This window comes from Antechinus flavipes, chromosome 3 (assembly GCF_016432865.1).
Source record: "Antechinus flavipes isolate AdamAnt ecotype Samford, QLD, Australia chromosome 3, AdamAnt_v2, whole genome shotgun sequence".
NCBI classification, from domain to species: domain Eukaryota; kingdom Metazoa; phylum Chordata; class Mammalia; order Dasyuromorphia; family Dasyuridae; genus Antechinus; species Antechinus flavipes.
Genome location: NC_067400.1, coordinates 628,460,963 through 628,472,893, shown reverse-complemented (window position 1 = coordinate 628,472,893; position 11,931 = coordinate 628,460,963).

Below are 11,931 nucleotides of genomic sequence, written 5' to 3'. Positions count from 1 at the left end.
CCCCCACAGTGTCTCAGCACACTCTCAGAGTCTCAGAGCACAGCCATCACTGTCCTGCTATTGCCTCGCTGCTGCCCCCCACAGTCTGTGAAGGAAGCTGGGTAACACCACCCGCCCTCCCCCCAACCCAAGCAGGTTCCATTTGGATTTTTTTTTCTTTTTTTCTTTGCTAGTTTGTCTTTGATTCTTCTCTGACAAAATGAGCAAAAAAATTGAAAAGGACCTTAACCCTTGACAGCTTCTATACGGATAGAGAGAAGACTCTAAACCCTGAGAAGACTAAAAATAGACTGTCTCCAGGTCAATCCCAAAGGAGGAGATCATCTGTTCCTCAGCACAGATGGATCTCATAGAAGAAATTAAAAAAGCTCTCACAAGAGAGCTAGAAGAAAAATGGGAAAAGGAGAGAGAATCTTGGCAAGAGAGTCTGGAAAAGTCATCCCACTCATTTAAAGACAGAGTGGATAAAGAAATCAAATCCTTGAAAAACAGGATTAGCGAACTGGAAACAGAAAATAGCTCTCTAAAAAATAAAATTGGTGAAATGGAAAAAAATTCCATGGAACAAAACAACTCAAGTGGACAATTAGAAAAAGATATTAAAAAAGTGAATGAAGAAAATACTTCAGTGAAAATCAGAATCAAACAAATGGAATTGAATGACTTGATGAGACAAGAAGAATCAGTCAAGCAAAACCAAAAAATTCAAACAATGGAAAAAAATGTGAAATACCTTCTTGGGAAAACAACAGACCTGGAAAATAGATCCAGGAGAGGCAATTTGAGAATTATTGGACTCCCAGAAAACTATGAGGAAAAAAAGAGCCTGGACACTATTTTCCAAGAAATTATCAAAGAGAACTACCCAGAAGTCATAGAAACAGGGGGTAAAATAGAAATTGAAGGAATTCATCAATTACCTACTGAAAGGAATCCTAAAATCAAAACACCAAGAATTATAGTGGCCAAATACCAGAACACTCAGATGAAGGAAAAAATACTGCAAGCGGCCAGAAAAACCCAATTCAAATATAGAGGAGCCACAATAAGGATTACCCAGGATCTAGCAGCATCCACATTAAAAGATCGAAGGGCCTGGAATATGGTATTCTGAAAGGCTAAGGAACTCGGTATGCAACCAAAAATAACTTACCCAGCCAGAACGAGCATCTTTTTCCAGGGAAGAAGATGGACATTCAACAAAATAAGTGAATTTCACTTATTTTTGATGAAAAAAACAGAACTTAACAAAAAGTTTGATCTACAAATATAGAACTCAAGAGAAACCTAAAAAGGTAAAAAGAAATCTTGGGAACTATATTTCTGCTATAAAGATGTATAGAGAATACATGTATACCTTGTTCTAGAAACTAGATGTGGAAAGGACATTGTACCAGAAAAAGGGTAAAGTGGGGGTACTACATCTCATGAAGAGTCAAAGAAAACCTATTATATCTGAGAGAAAGAATGGAGGGGGATGAATATAGTGGATATCTTACTGCCATCAGAATTAGCTTTAATAGAAAAATTTTAGACATATTCAATTTATGGTGAAACTTCTCCCACCTCATTGAAAAGTGAGAAGGGAAAAGTGAAAAGGGAAGGAATAAGCTAAGTGGAAGGGAATACAGAAACTGTGAGGGAAAGGAGTAAAATAGGGGGAGGAACTCTAAGGTGGTGGGGAGGGATACTAAAAAGGGAGGGCTGTGAAAAACAAGTGGTGCTCACAAGTTTAATACGGGGAAGGGGGGTAAGGGGGAAAGAAGGGAGAAAAGCATAAATAGGGGTTAACAAGGTGGCAAATAATACAGAATTGGTCATTTTAACCATAAATGTGAACGGGGTAAACTCCCCCATAAAGAGGAAGTGGTTAGGTGAATGGATTAAAAGGCAGAATCCTACAATATGTTGTTTACAGGAAGCACACCTGAAGCAGGGAGATACATGCAGAGTAAAGGTAAAAGTTGGAGCAAAATCTACTATGTTTCAGAAGTCAAAAAAGCAGGGGTAGCCATCCTGATCTCAGATCAAGCAAAAGCAAAAATTGATCTAATTAAAAGAGATAAGGAAAGGCACTATATCTTGCTAAAGGGTAGCATAAATAATGAAGCAATATCAATATTAAACATATATGCACCAAGTGGTGTAGCATCTAAATTCTTAAAAGAGAAATTAAGAGAGCTGCAAGAAGAAATAGACAGCAAAACTATAATAGTGGGAGATCTCAGCCTTGCACTCTCAGAATTACAGTGCAAAGCACTATCAAACTGCAAAACAAATAAGAAAGAAGTCAAAGAGGTAAATAGAATACTAGAAAAGTTAGATATGATAGCTCTCTGGAGAAAATGAAATGAAGACAGAAAGGAGTACACTTTCTTTTCAGCAGTTCATGGAACCTATACAAAAATTGACCATATATTAGGACATAAAAACCTCAAACTCAAATGCAGTAAGACAAAAATAGTAAATGCATCCTTTTCAGACCACGATGCAATGAAAATTACATTCAACAAAAAGACAGGGAAAAGTAGACCAAAAAATAATTGGAAACTAAATAATCTCATACTAAAGAGTGATTGGGTGAAACAGCAAATCATAGACATAATTAATAACTTCTCCCAAGAAAACGACAATAATGAGACATCATACCAAAATGTATGGGATGCAGCCAAAGCGGCAATAAAGGGAAATTTCATATCTCTAGAGGCCTATTTGCATAAAATAGAGAAAGAGAAGAACAATGAATTGGGCTTGCAACTAAAAATACTAGAAAAAGAACAAATTAAAAATCCCCAGTCAAACACTAAACTTGAAATTCTAAAAATAAAAGGAGAGATCAATAAAATTGAAAGTAAAAAAAAAAAAACTATTGAATTAATTAATAAAACTAAGAGTTGGTTCTATGAAAAAAAAATAGAGAAACCTTTAGTGAATCTGATTAAAAAAAGGAAAGAGGAAAATCAAATTGTTAGTCTTAAAAATGAAAAGGGAGAACTCGCTACTAATGAAGAGGAAATTAGAGCAACAATTAGAAGTTACTTTGCCCAACTTTATAACAATAAATTCGACAACTTAAATGAAATAGAAAATACCTTAAAAAACATAGCTTGCCCAAACTAACAGAGGAAGAAATAAATATCCTAAACAGTCCCATCTGAGAAAAAGAAATAGAACAAACTATTAAACAACTCCCTAAGAAAAAATCCCCAGGACCAGATGAATTTACATGTGAATTCTACCAAACATTTAAAGAACAATTAACTCCAATGCTAAATAAACTATTTGAAAAAATAGGGATTGAAGGAGTCCTACCAAACTCCTTTTATGACACAGACATGGTACTGATACCTAAACCAAGTAGGTTGAAAACAGAGAAAGAAAATTATAGACCAATCTCACTAATGAATACTGATGCTAAAATCTTAAATAAAATATTAGCAAAAAGATTACAGAAAATCATTCCCAGGATAATACACTATGACCAAGGAGGATTTATGCCAGGAATGCAGGGCTGGTTCAATATTAGGAAAACTATTAGCATAGTTGACTATATCAATAACCAATCAAACAAAAACCATATGATCATCTCAATAGATGCAGAAAAAGCATTTGATAAAATCCAACATCCATTCCTAATAAAAACACTTGAGAGCATAGGAATAAATGGACTTTTCCTTAAAATAGTCAGGAGCATATATTTAAAACCGTCAGTAAGCATCATATGCAATGGGGAAAAACTGGAACCTTTCCCAGTAAGATCTGGAGTGAAGCAAGGTTGCCCACTATCACCATTATTATTCAATATTGTATTAGAAACACTAGCCTCTGCAATAAGAGTTGAGAAAGAGATTAAAGGAATTAGAGTAGGCAATGAGGAAACCAAACTATCACTCTTTGCTGATGATATGATGGTATACCTAGAGAACCCCAGAGATTCTACTAAAAAGCTATTAGAAATAATTCATAACTTTAGCAAAGTAGCGAGATACAAAATAAATCCCCAGAAATCCTCAGCATTTTTATACATCACCAACAAAATCCAACAGCAAGAGATACAAAGAGAAATTCCATTCAAAATAACTGTCAACAGCATAAAATATTTGGGAATCTATCTACCAAAGGAAAATCAGGAATTATATGAGCAAAATTACAAAAAACTTTCCACACAAATAAAGTCAGACTTAAATAATTGGAAAAATATTAAGTGCTCTTGGATAGGCCGAGCAAATATAATAAAGATGACAATACTCCCTAAACTAATCTATTTATTTAGTGCTATACCAATCAGACTTCCAAGAAAATATTTTAATGATCTAGAAAAAATAACAACAAAATTCATATGGAAGAACAAAAGGTCGAGAATCTCAAGGGAATTAATGAAAAAAATCAAATGAAGGTGGTCTAGCTGTACATGATCTAAAATTGTATTATAAAGCAGCAGTCACAAAAACCATTTGGTATTGGCTAAGAAATAGATTACTTGATCAGTGGAATAGGTTAGGATCACAAGACAGAATAGTCAACTATAGCATTCTAGTGTTTGACAAACCCAAAGATCCTAACTTTTGGGATAAGAATTCATTATTTGATAAAAATTGCTGGGATAACTGGAAATTAGTATGGCAGAAATTAGGCATGGACAGACACTTAACACTGTATACCAAGATAAAATCCAAATAGGTCCATGACTTAGGCATAAAGAACGAGATTATAAATAAATTAGAGGAACATAGGATAGTTTCTCTCTCAGACTTGTGGAGGAGAAAGAAATTTGTGACCAAAGATGAACTAGAGACCATTACTGATCACAAAACAGAAAATTTTGATTATATAAAATTAAAAATCCTTTGTACAAACAAAACTAATGCAAACAAGATTAGAAGGGAAGTAACAAACTGGGAAAACATCTTCACAGTTAAAGGTTCTGATAAAGGCCTCATTTCCAAAATATAGAGAGAATTGACTGAAATTTATAAGAAATCAAGTCATTTTCCAATTGATAAATGGTCAAAGGATATGAACAGACAATTTTCAGATGATGAAATTGAAACTATTACTACTCATATGAAAGTGTTCCAAATCACTATTGATCAGAGAAATGCCAATTAAGACAATTCTGAGACACCACTACATACCTGTCAGATTGGCTAAGATGACAGGAAAAAATAATGATAAATGTTGGAGGGGATGCAGCAAAACTGGGACACTGATGCATTGTTGGTGGAGTTGTGAATGAATCCAACCATTCTGGAGAACAATCTGGAATTATGCCCAAAAATTTATCAAACTGTGAATACTCTTTGATCCAGCAGTGTTTCTATTGGGCTTATATCCCAAAGAGAGACTAAAGAAGGGAAAGGGACCTGTATGTGCTAAAATGTTTGTAGCAGCCCTGTTTGTAGTGGCTAGAAACTGGAAATTGAATGGATGCCCATCAATTGGAAAATGGCCGGGTAAATTGTGGTATATGAATGTTATGGAATATTATTGTTCTGTAAGAAATGACCAGCAGGAGGAATACAGAGAGGCTTGGAGAGACTTACATGAACTGATGCTAAGTGAAATGAGCAGAACCAGGAGATCATTATATACTTCAACAACAATATTTTATGAGGGTGTATTCTGATGGAAGTGGATTTCTTTGAAAAAGAGACCTAACTCAGTTTCAATTGATAAATGATGGACAGAAGCAGCTACACTGAAAAAACACTGGGAAATGAATGTAAACTATTTCCATTTTTGTTTTTCTTCCCGGGTTATTTTCATCTTCTGAATCCAATTCTCCCTGTATAACAAGAGAACTGTTTGGCTCTGCATACATATATTGTATCTAGGATACACTGCAACATATTTAACATATATAGGACTGCTTGCCATCTAGGTGAGGGGGTGGAGGGAGGGAGGGGAAAAATCGGAACAGAAGTGAGTGCAAGGGATGATGTTGTAAAAAATTTACCCTGAAGTGGGTTCTGTCAATAAAAAGTTATTATAAAATAAAAATAAAAGAAATGAGCAAAATTCTGCTCCCCCCACCCAACTCCCTTGGAGGGTACTAATGCTCACTTTTCAGAATTTCTTCTTGCAAGTGTCTATCACCTTAGCACGGTGTCCAGCTCTCTGTGAGCCCATTTGGGTCTTCTTTGCAGAGATCCTGGAGTGGTTTGCTATTTCCTTCTCTAGTTTATTTTGTAGATGAGGAAACTGAGGCAGACAGGGTAAAGGCCAGGTCTGAACTGAGGTCTTCCTGCCCATTCTGTGTACTATGTGCCGCTACAAAGTACCTGTTTAATAAATGTTTGTTGATCAAACTTTATTTTTCACATTTGTCTTAACATAAAAAAATAAAGGATTCAGGTCTTCCTGAAGCCCAGACAGACAACAAAGCCATTGAAAGGAAGGAGTTCAGGCTCTGGGAGACCATAAGAATTCCATACAAGGCACAAGTGAGGGCAGCCACACGGTGACCTGAGACATTGAGACCTGACCAGGGTGAGAGAAGATCTACAAATATAGTTGTTGTTCAGTCATGTCCAACTTCTCATGACCTGACTTGGAACTTTCTTGGCAGATATATCGGAATGGTCGGCCATTTCCTCCTCCAGCTCATTTACAGATGAGGAACTGAAGCATACAAGGTAAAGCAGCTTGCCCAAGCTGGGAAGTGTCTGAGGCCAGATTTGAACTCAGGCCCCTCTGCCTCCAGGGTCAGCACTCTCTCCACTGAGCACACATACCAACAATCGGAGCCACAGAGGCTGTGGGTCTCAGTCCGGGCTTCAAAGACTTTGAGAAGAGGCACTAGAATTAAAAGGGGTTGGGGAAGACTTCCTGAAGTAGATGGGATTTTATCTGGGAGTTGAAGGAAGCCAGGAGGAGAAAATGAGGAGGAAGAACATTCCAGAGATGGGGACAGTTAATGAAAATGCAAGAAATATTAAAACAAAATTTTAAAGATTGAAATAAGCCAGAAGAATATGAAAAACAATTAGCCTGAAAAATCGGTCAAAGAGAAAGAATCGAAGAATCAGAGGCATCACTTCTACAATGTACAATCAGCTGCTCAGGAACTTTTGTTGGACCAAGAGCCAGAGAAAGGAGGGATGGAATTAAGGGCACGGGAGAAATTCAGCCTTGGCAAAGGGCTAGTCAGTGTGTTGCCATAGAAAGGCCCCAATCCCTAAATCACCTGATCCGGTTGGAACTCTAGTCCTAGGATTTAAACAGTTAAGGGGTTAGATTGGTTCATGTGCCTCAGGTGTATTTGAGAAGATGGGCACTTTCCATAGCTTCAGGCCGGTGGGAAATTAAGGAAAGATCTCTGACCTGAGGGAATAGAGAGTGGGGGCAACACTGAGACAACACGATCATGTGTCCACTTTGCAAATCCAAAGGGTCACCTGACCACAGGGAGGAATGTCCTGTCACCTGGCCACAAAAGGAGAGAATGGCTCCTCCTCTTCAAGTCAAAGGTGGGTTTCTAAACACTCAGGAGCCCATGGTATTCCTGAGGAAGGAAGCAAAGGTGGCTTTGCTTCTGAGACCCAGTCCCAGATGTTCTTCCCCAGGTTACCGAGGTTCTCCAGCATCACATCCCTATATTGCAGCTTGGAGAGGAGAATAGCCACCCTCACTGCTCTCAGGTGAGGCTCTCAGCCATGCCCTCAACTGTTACCAACTCCTTAAAAAAACAGACTTCTTTGGGCACACATCATGGCCTCCCCACCCTCACATAGAACTGGCAAGAGAACTGAAGCAGGGAACAAAGGCAGAGAAGGAGTCTCAAAGTGTCTGGCTTTGTCAAGAACCCTCCAAAACCACATACAAACACAAAGCTAGTTGACTGAATGAGTCCAATGCTCTGGTCACCCTTCCCCTGCTACCATAGGGATTTAATCAATGTTTGCTGATTGATTCCTTGATTACCCAGCTTCCCCTTCAAGATCCCTAGTGAGAGGCAGCCCACCATCCCGTGAAAGCCCATTGAACTTCGATGCTGTCTCTCTCACTGAAAGGAAGTTTTCCCCTGCCACTGAACTTCAGTTTGCATCTTTATCCCTTCCCCCCATTGCCACTCAGGACAAGCCTACATTTGGCCCTTTAGCAGCTTTTGGCAGCTACCACACCTTGCTCTTTTACCCTCTGACCTCCTCCATAACAGCCCTTCATATATTTGAAGAACCTGGCTGCTGAGGGGGTCAAATGAATTGAGAACTGAAGAAAAATCACCACCTTCAGCAGTGAAGAAAGAACTCAGGGACAGCAGTTTTAGTCAAGTACCAGAGAACGAAGCCAGAATGCAAGGGGTTGAGGAGGAAACAAGAGGTAAGGGAATAAAGGCATATATAGTCACCCTTTCCTTTTAAAAAAAATTCTTTTTTTTCCTGGTTATACCTGTGCATTCATTTTAAACACATTATATAGTCACCCTTTTCAAGGAGATCGGCTATGAAAGGGAAAAGACAGTTGGAAGGGGCAGCGAGGACAAACAGTGTTTGCCATTGTTTTGTTTTTGTAAGAATGGAAGAGATCAGAGAAGGTCAGTACAGTAGACAATAAAAGTAGGAGTAACAATAGCACCTGACATTGACAATTTTTCATGTCTAGTACTTGAAAGATTTGGAAAGATTGTGTTTTGCCTTATGTGTCTCCAGTGCTTAGCCAAGCTCCTGGAGCATTCAGTTATTCCTTCCATATCATGACTTTCCCCATCATGGTTTTGACCCATTGAAGGTCAACAGAAGAAATTAAATGGGAATTTTGGAGGAGTTTTGCAGGCACTGCAGATGGCACACAAAGGCTAGAAATATCACGTAGATCTACATATTGCCTATGACCAAAAATTTAACGCAAATTTTATAATAAGCTACTGTAAATGCCCCCTTAAAGAAAAAGAAAAAAATTCAGATTTCTCCTGTTAAAGAGAAGGCCAATAAATGCTACATGGATTTTCCAGATCACAGGAATGCTGGGTCCCTAAACCCTGAAATGCAGAAGGGATAACTACAGAATCCATTTATAAATGCTTGTTGTGCAAACAGCTAGAGGGCGCTATAACGGATTGAACACTAGTTCTGGAGTCAGGAGGACAGAATTCAAATGTGACTTCAGACATTTGAACACTAGCTGTATGACTTTACCTCAATTACTTCTCAAAATAAATACACTGATTGAAAACCATACTCCAAACATTTTCTTCAATGAAGAAAAAATGTTGAAGAAATGAGGAGAGAAGATGAAAGAAGAGAGAGGGGAGGTTGTGGGACTAAGGGACTCAGGTGAAGGACTAGTCTGGGGAAGAAGGTCATTAGAAGAAATCCCCAAGGATCAGCGCCCGGCTGGGTAGTTATCCTCCAGTCATTTTTCAGTAGTGTCTGATTCTTCATGACCCCATTTGGGGTTTTCTTGGCAAAAATACTGGAGTGGTTTCTTGTTCCCTTCTCTAGCTCATTTTACAGAGGAGAAAAATGAGGCAAATAGGATTTAGTGATTTACCCAAGGTCACACAGTAAGTGTCCAAGTCCAAGTTCCTAATTCCAGCCTGGTACTCTATCCACTGTGTCACCTATCTGCCCATAATTTAATAGTTTTTTTTTTTTAAGACTAATAAATAAATGTATTTATTTTTATAAGAAAGGCTTGTTGGGGCAGCTATGGTGGTGCAGTGGATTGAGCAGCAGCCCTGAAGTCAGGAGGACCTGAGTTCAAATCTGGTCTCAGACACTTAACACTTTCTAGCTGTATGACCCTGGGCTATACCCTATAACTTTACCCTAATTGCCTAAGGAAATGAAAGGAAAAAGGAAAGAGAATCTAGATGGAAGGGAAGAAGGAAAGGAAGGAAGAAAGGAAGAAGGGAAGAAAGAGAAATTTTATAGAGGAGATGGAACCTGAGATGAGTCTCACATGAAAAGAGCTCTGGGAGATTGATGTGAGAAGTGAAACCATTCTAATTGGAAGTGGAAGAGGAAGGGTCTGTCCAAATGCATGAGGCAAGATATGGAACAGCAAATTTAGTAAAGTTATCCAGTATGGCTGGAACATAATGCAGATGAAGGGGAACTTTGGGAAGTAGATCTAGAATGGACTTGAAGGCCTTTAAGGAGGGATCTGTGCCTTTGGAAGATAAGCTATTTGACAGATACGTTAGAGTAAAAAGGAAAGGGACTAGAAATAGGGAGTCCCATTAGTAAATCATTTCAGCAGTCATCACTTCTATATGGTAAGTGAGAGAGATGGCCTCCAAGGTTGTGACTAGAAAAATTGGGATACGGGAGCTACCTGGCACTGGCTGCTGGAGGTCTAACTCAGACCTGTAGAATGGATCTCTTCCCGTGAGAGGATGATGATTGTAGAGGGCTGAAGCTCTGAAAAAGGTATGCTTGAATAAAACAAGAGAGCACTGAAGGCTAATTACCTATTTAATGTGAGAAAATGGCTCTATAAGCATATGTTTGGATAAATGGCTCTTCTCATGATTGGGGCTTGCTGAATGGTTGGTGGTGAGGTAATCATAAGCAAGGATTGGCGGGCTGAGGGAGAGAAGTCAGGGACGGGGAGGAGAGAGGCTGGAGACTCCAGACTCCAGAATCCAGGAGACATCTTTGACAAGCCACGTGGCAGCTTGCCTGCCTCCTTCACTTCTCCCCCTAAAGACCAAGGATTTTGATTTATCCTAACTCTGGCTGATCCTGAGGCCCTCCAGGGAGCTAGCCCGTATTTTACAGATGATGATACAAGGAGACTGAGAGGCAGTTACTGTTCTCTAACCTCCCTCCTCTTCCCTCTTGCCTCCAATTTATTTCCTTCCCAATCCACAGAGAACATCTGCATAAGTAAAGGCTGCTTTGCAACTCCTTCAAGTGTTATGATTCACAGCTGTGGAGGCTCTCAGAGAATTGACCCGCCCTTCATCTAGATATGGTCTTTAACAAAATATGGTGATACCCTTCATAGAAATAGGGACATCTGGAGGACTGGAGATTGCATGAAGGGGAATAAACTAAACCTACCAAGACTCCCCTTTCTAGTGCTCTTTCCTTAGAATGACATGGTAATTTCCATATGGGCTTTATTTTTGTGTTTATAAAATGTCTCCCTCCAAATGAATGAAAGCTTCTTGAGGGCAGGAACTGGTTCCCTTTTTTAGCTGCATCCCCTGTGCCTTGAACCTAGTAGGTCTTCAATGTTTGTTGGGTGAATGAAGAATAATTTGATGATCTATGCAAAGGGAGTTTTCCACTGGGAGATCCAAAGCATACATGGTATTGAAAGGGGGAGCAAGAGAGGCAGGCCTAAGTGGCATCTTACTCATTCCCCAAGGTCAGAGACAAACAGCAACTCTTTTGACTGGGCCACATAAATAGTCTCATCCCCATCAAGGAATCCATGTCAGCTGAAGAGGTGGAAATGGACGTGCACTTGGGGGGCAGAGAGAAAAAGGCTGAAAACCATAATAGTTAAAAGGAAGTCACATCCCACAGAACTCTACCTCCCTCTCCAGCAGGAGCAGTATGAGTCTCTGCTAACATCTGAAGGAGGAAGGGGATATGTGCTACATAAATTAGCATTTCTATTGCTCAGAGGGAGAAACTGAGCCAAATAGAAGTTAAGTGACTTGTCCATAGTCACATAATTAGTAATTGAACCAGAATTTGAACTTAGGTCTTTTCTGATTCCAGATATACAAAGTAAATTCAAAGTAATGGTGGGAGGGAAGAGGTTGGAGAGAGAGCAATAATAGCTGTGGGACTTGAAAATCACCTGCCCACCTAATAAAGGTGATGAAATAAATGTGCACTGTGAAGCACACATTTCTGGTCATTGTGGGAATCTAATTTGCCAGACTATGCATATCTGTAACGAGGATTTTCTTTTTTTTCCCAGTTCGGACAAAGGTGAGGAAGAGAATAGGAAACCCCCTAAATACATGAT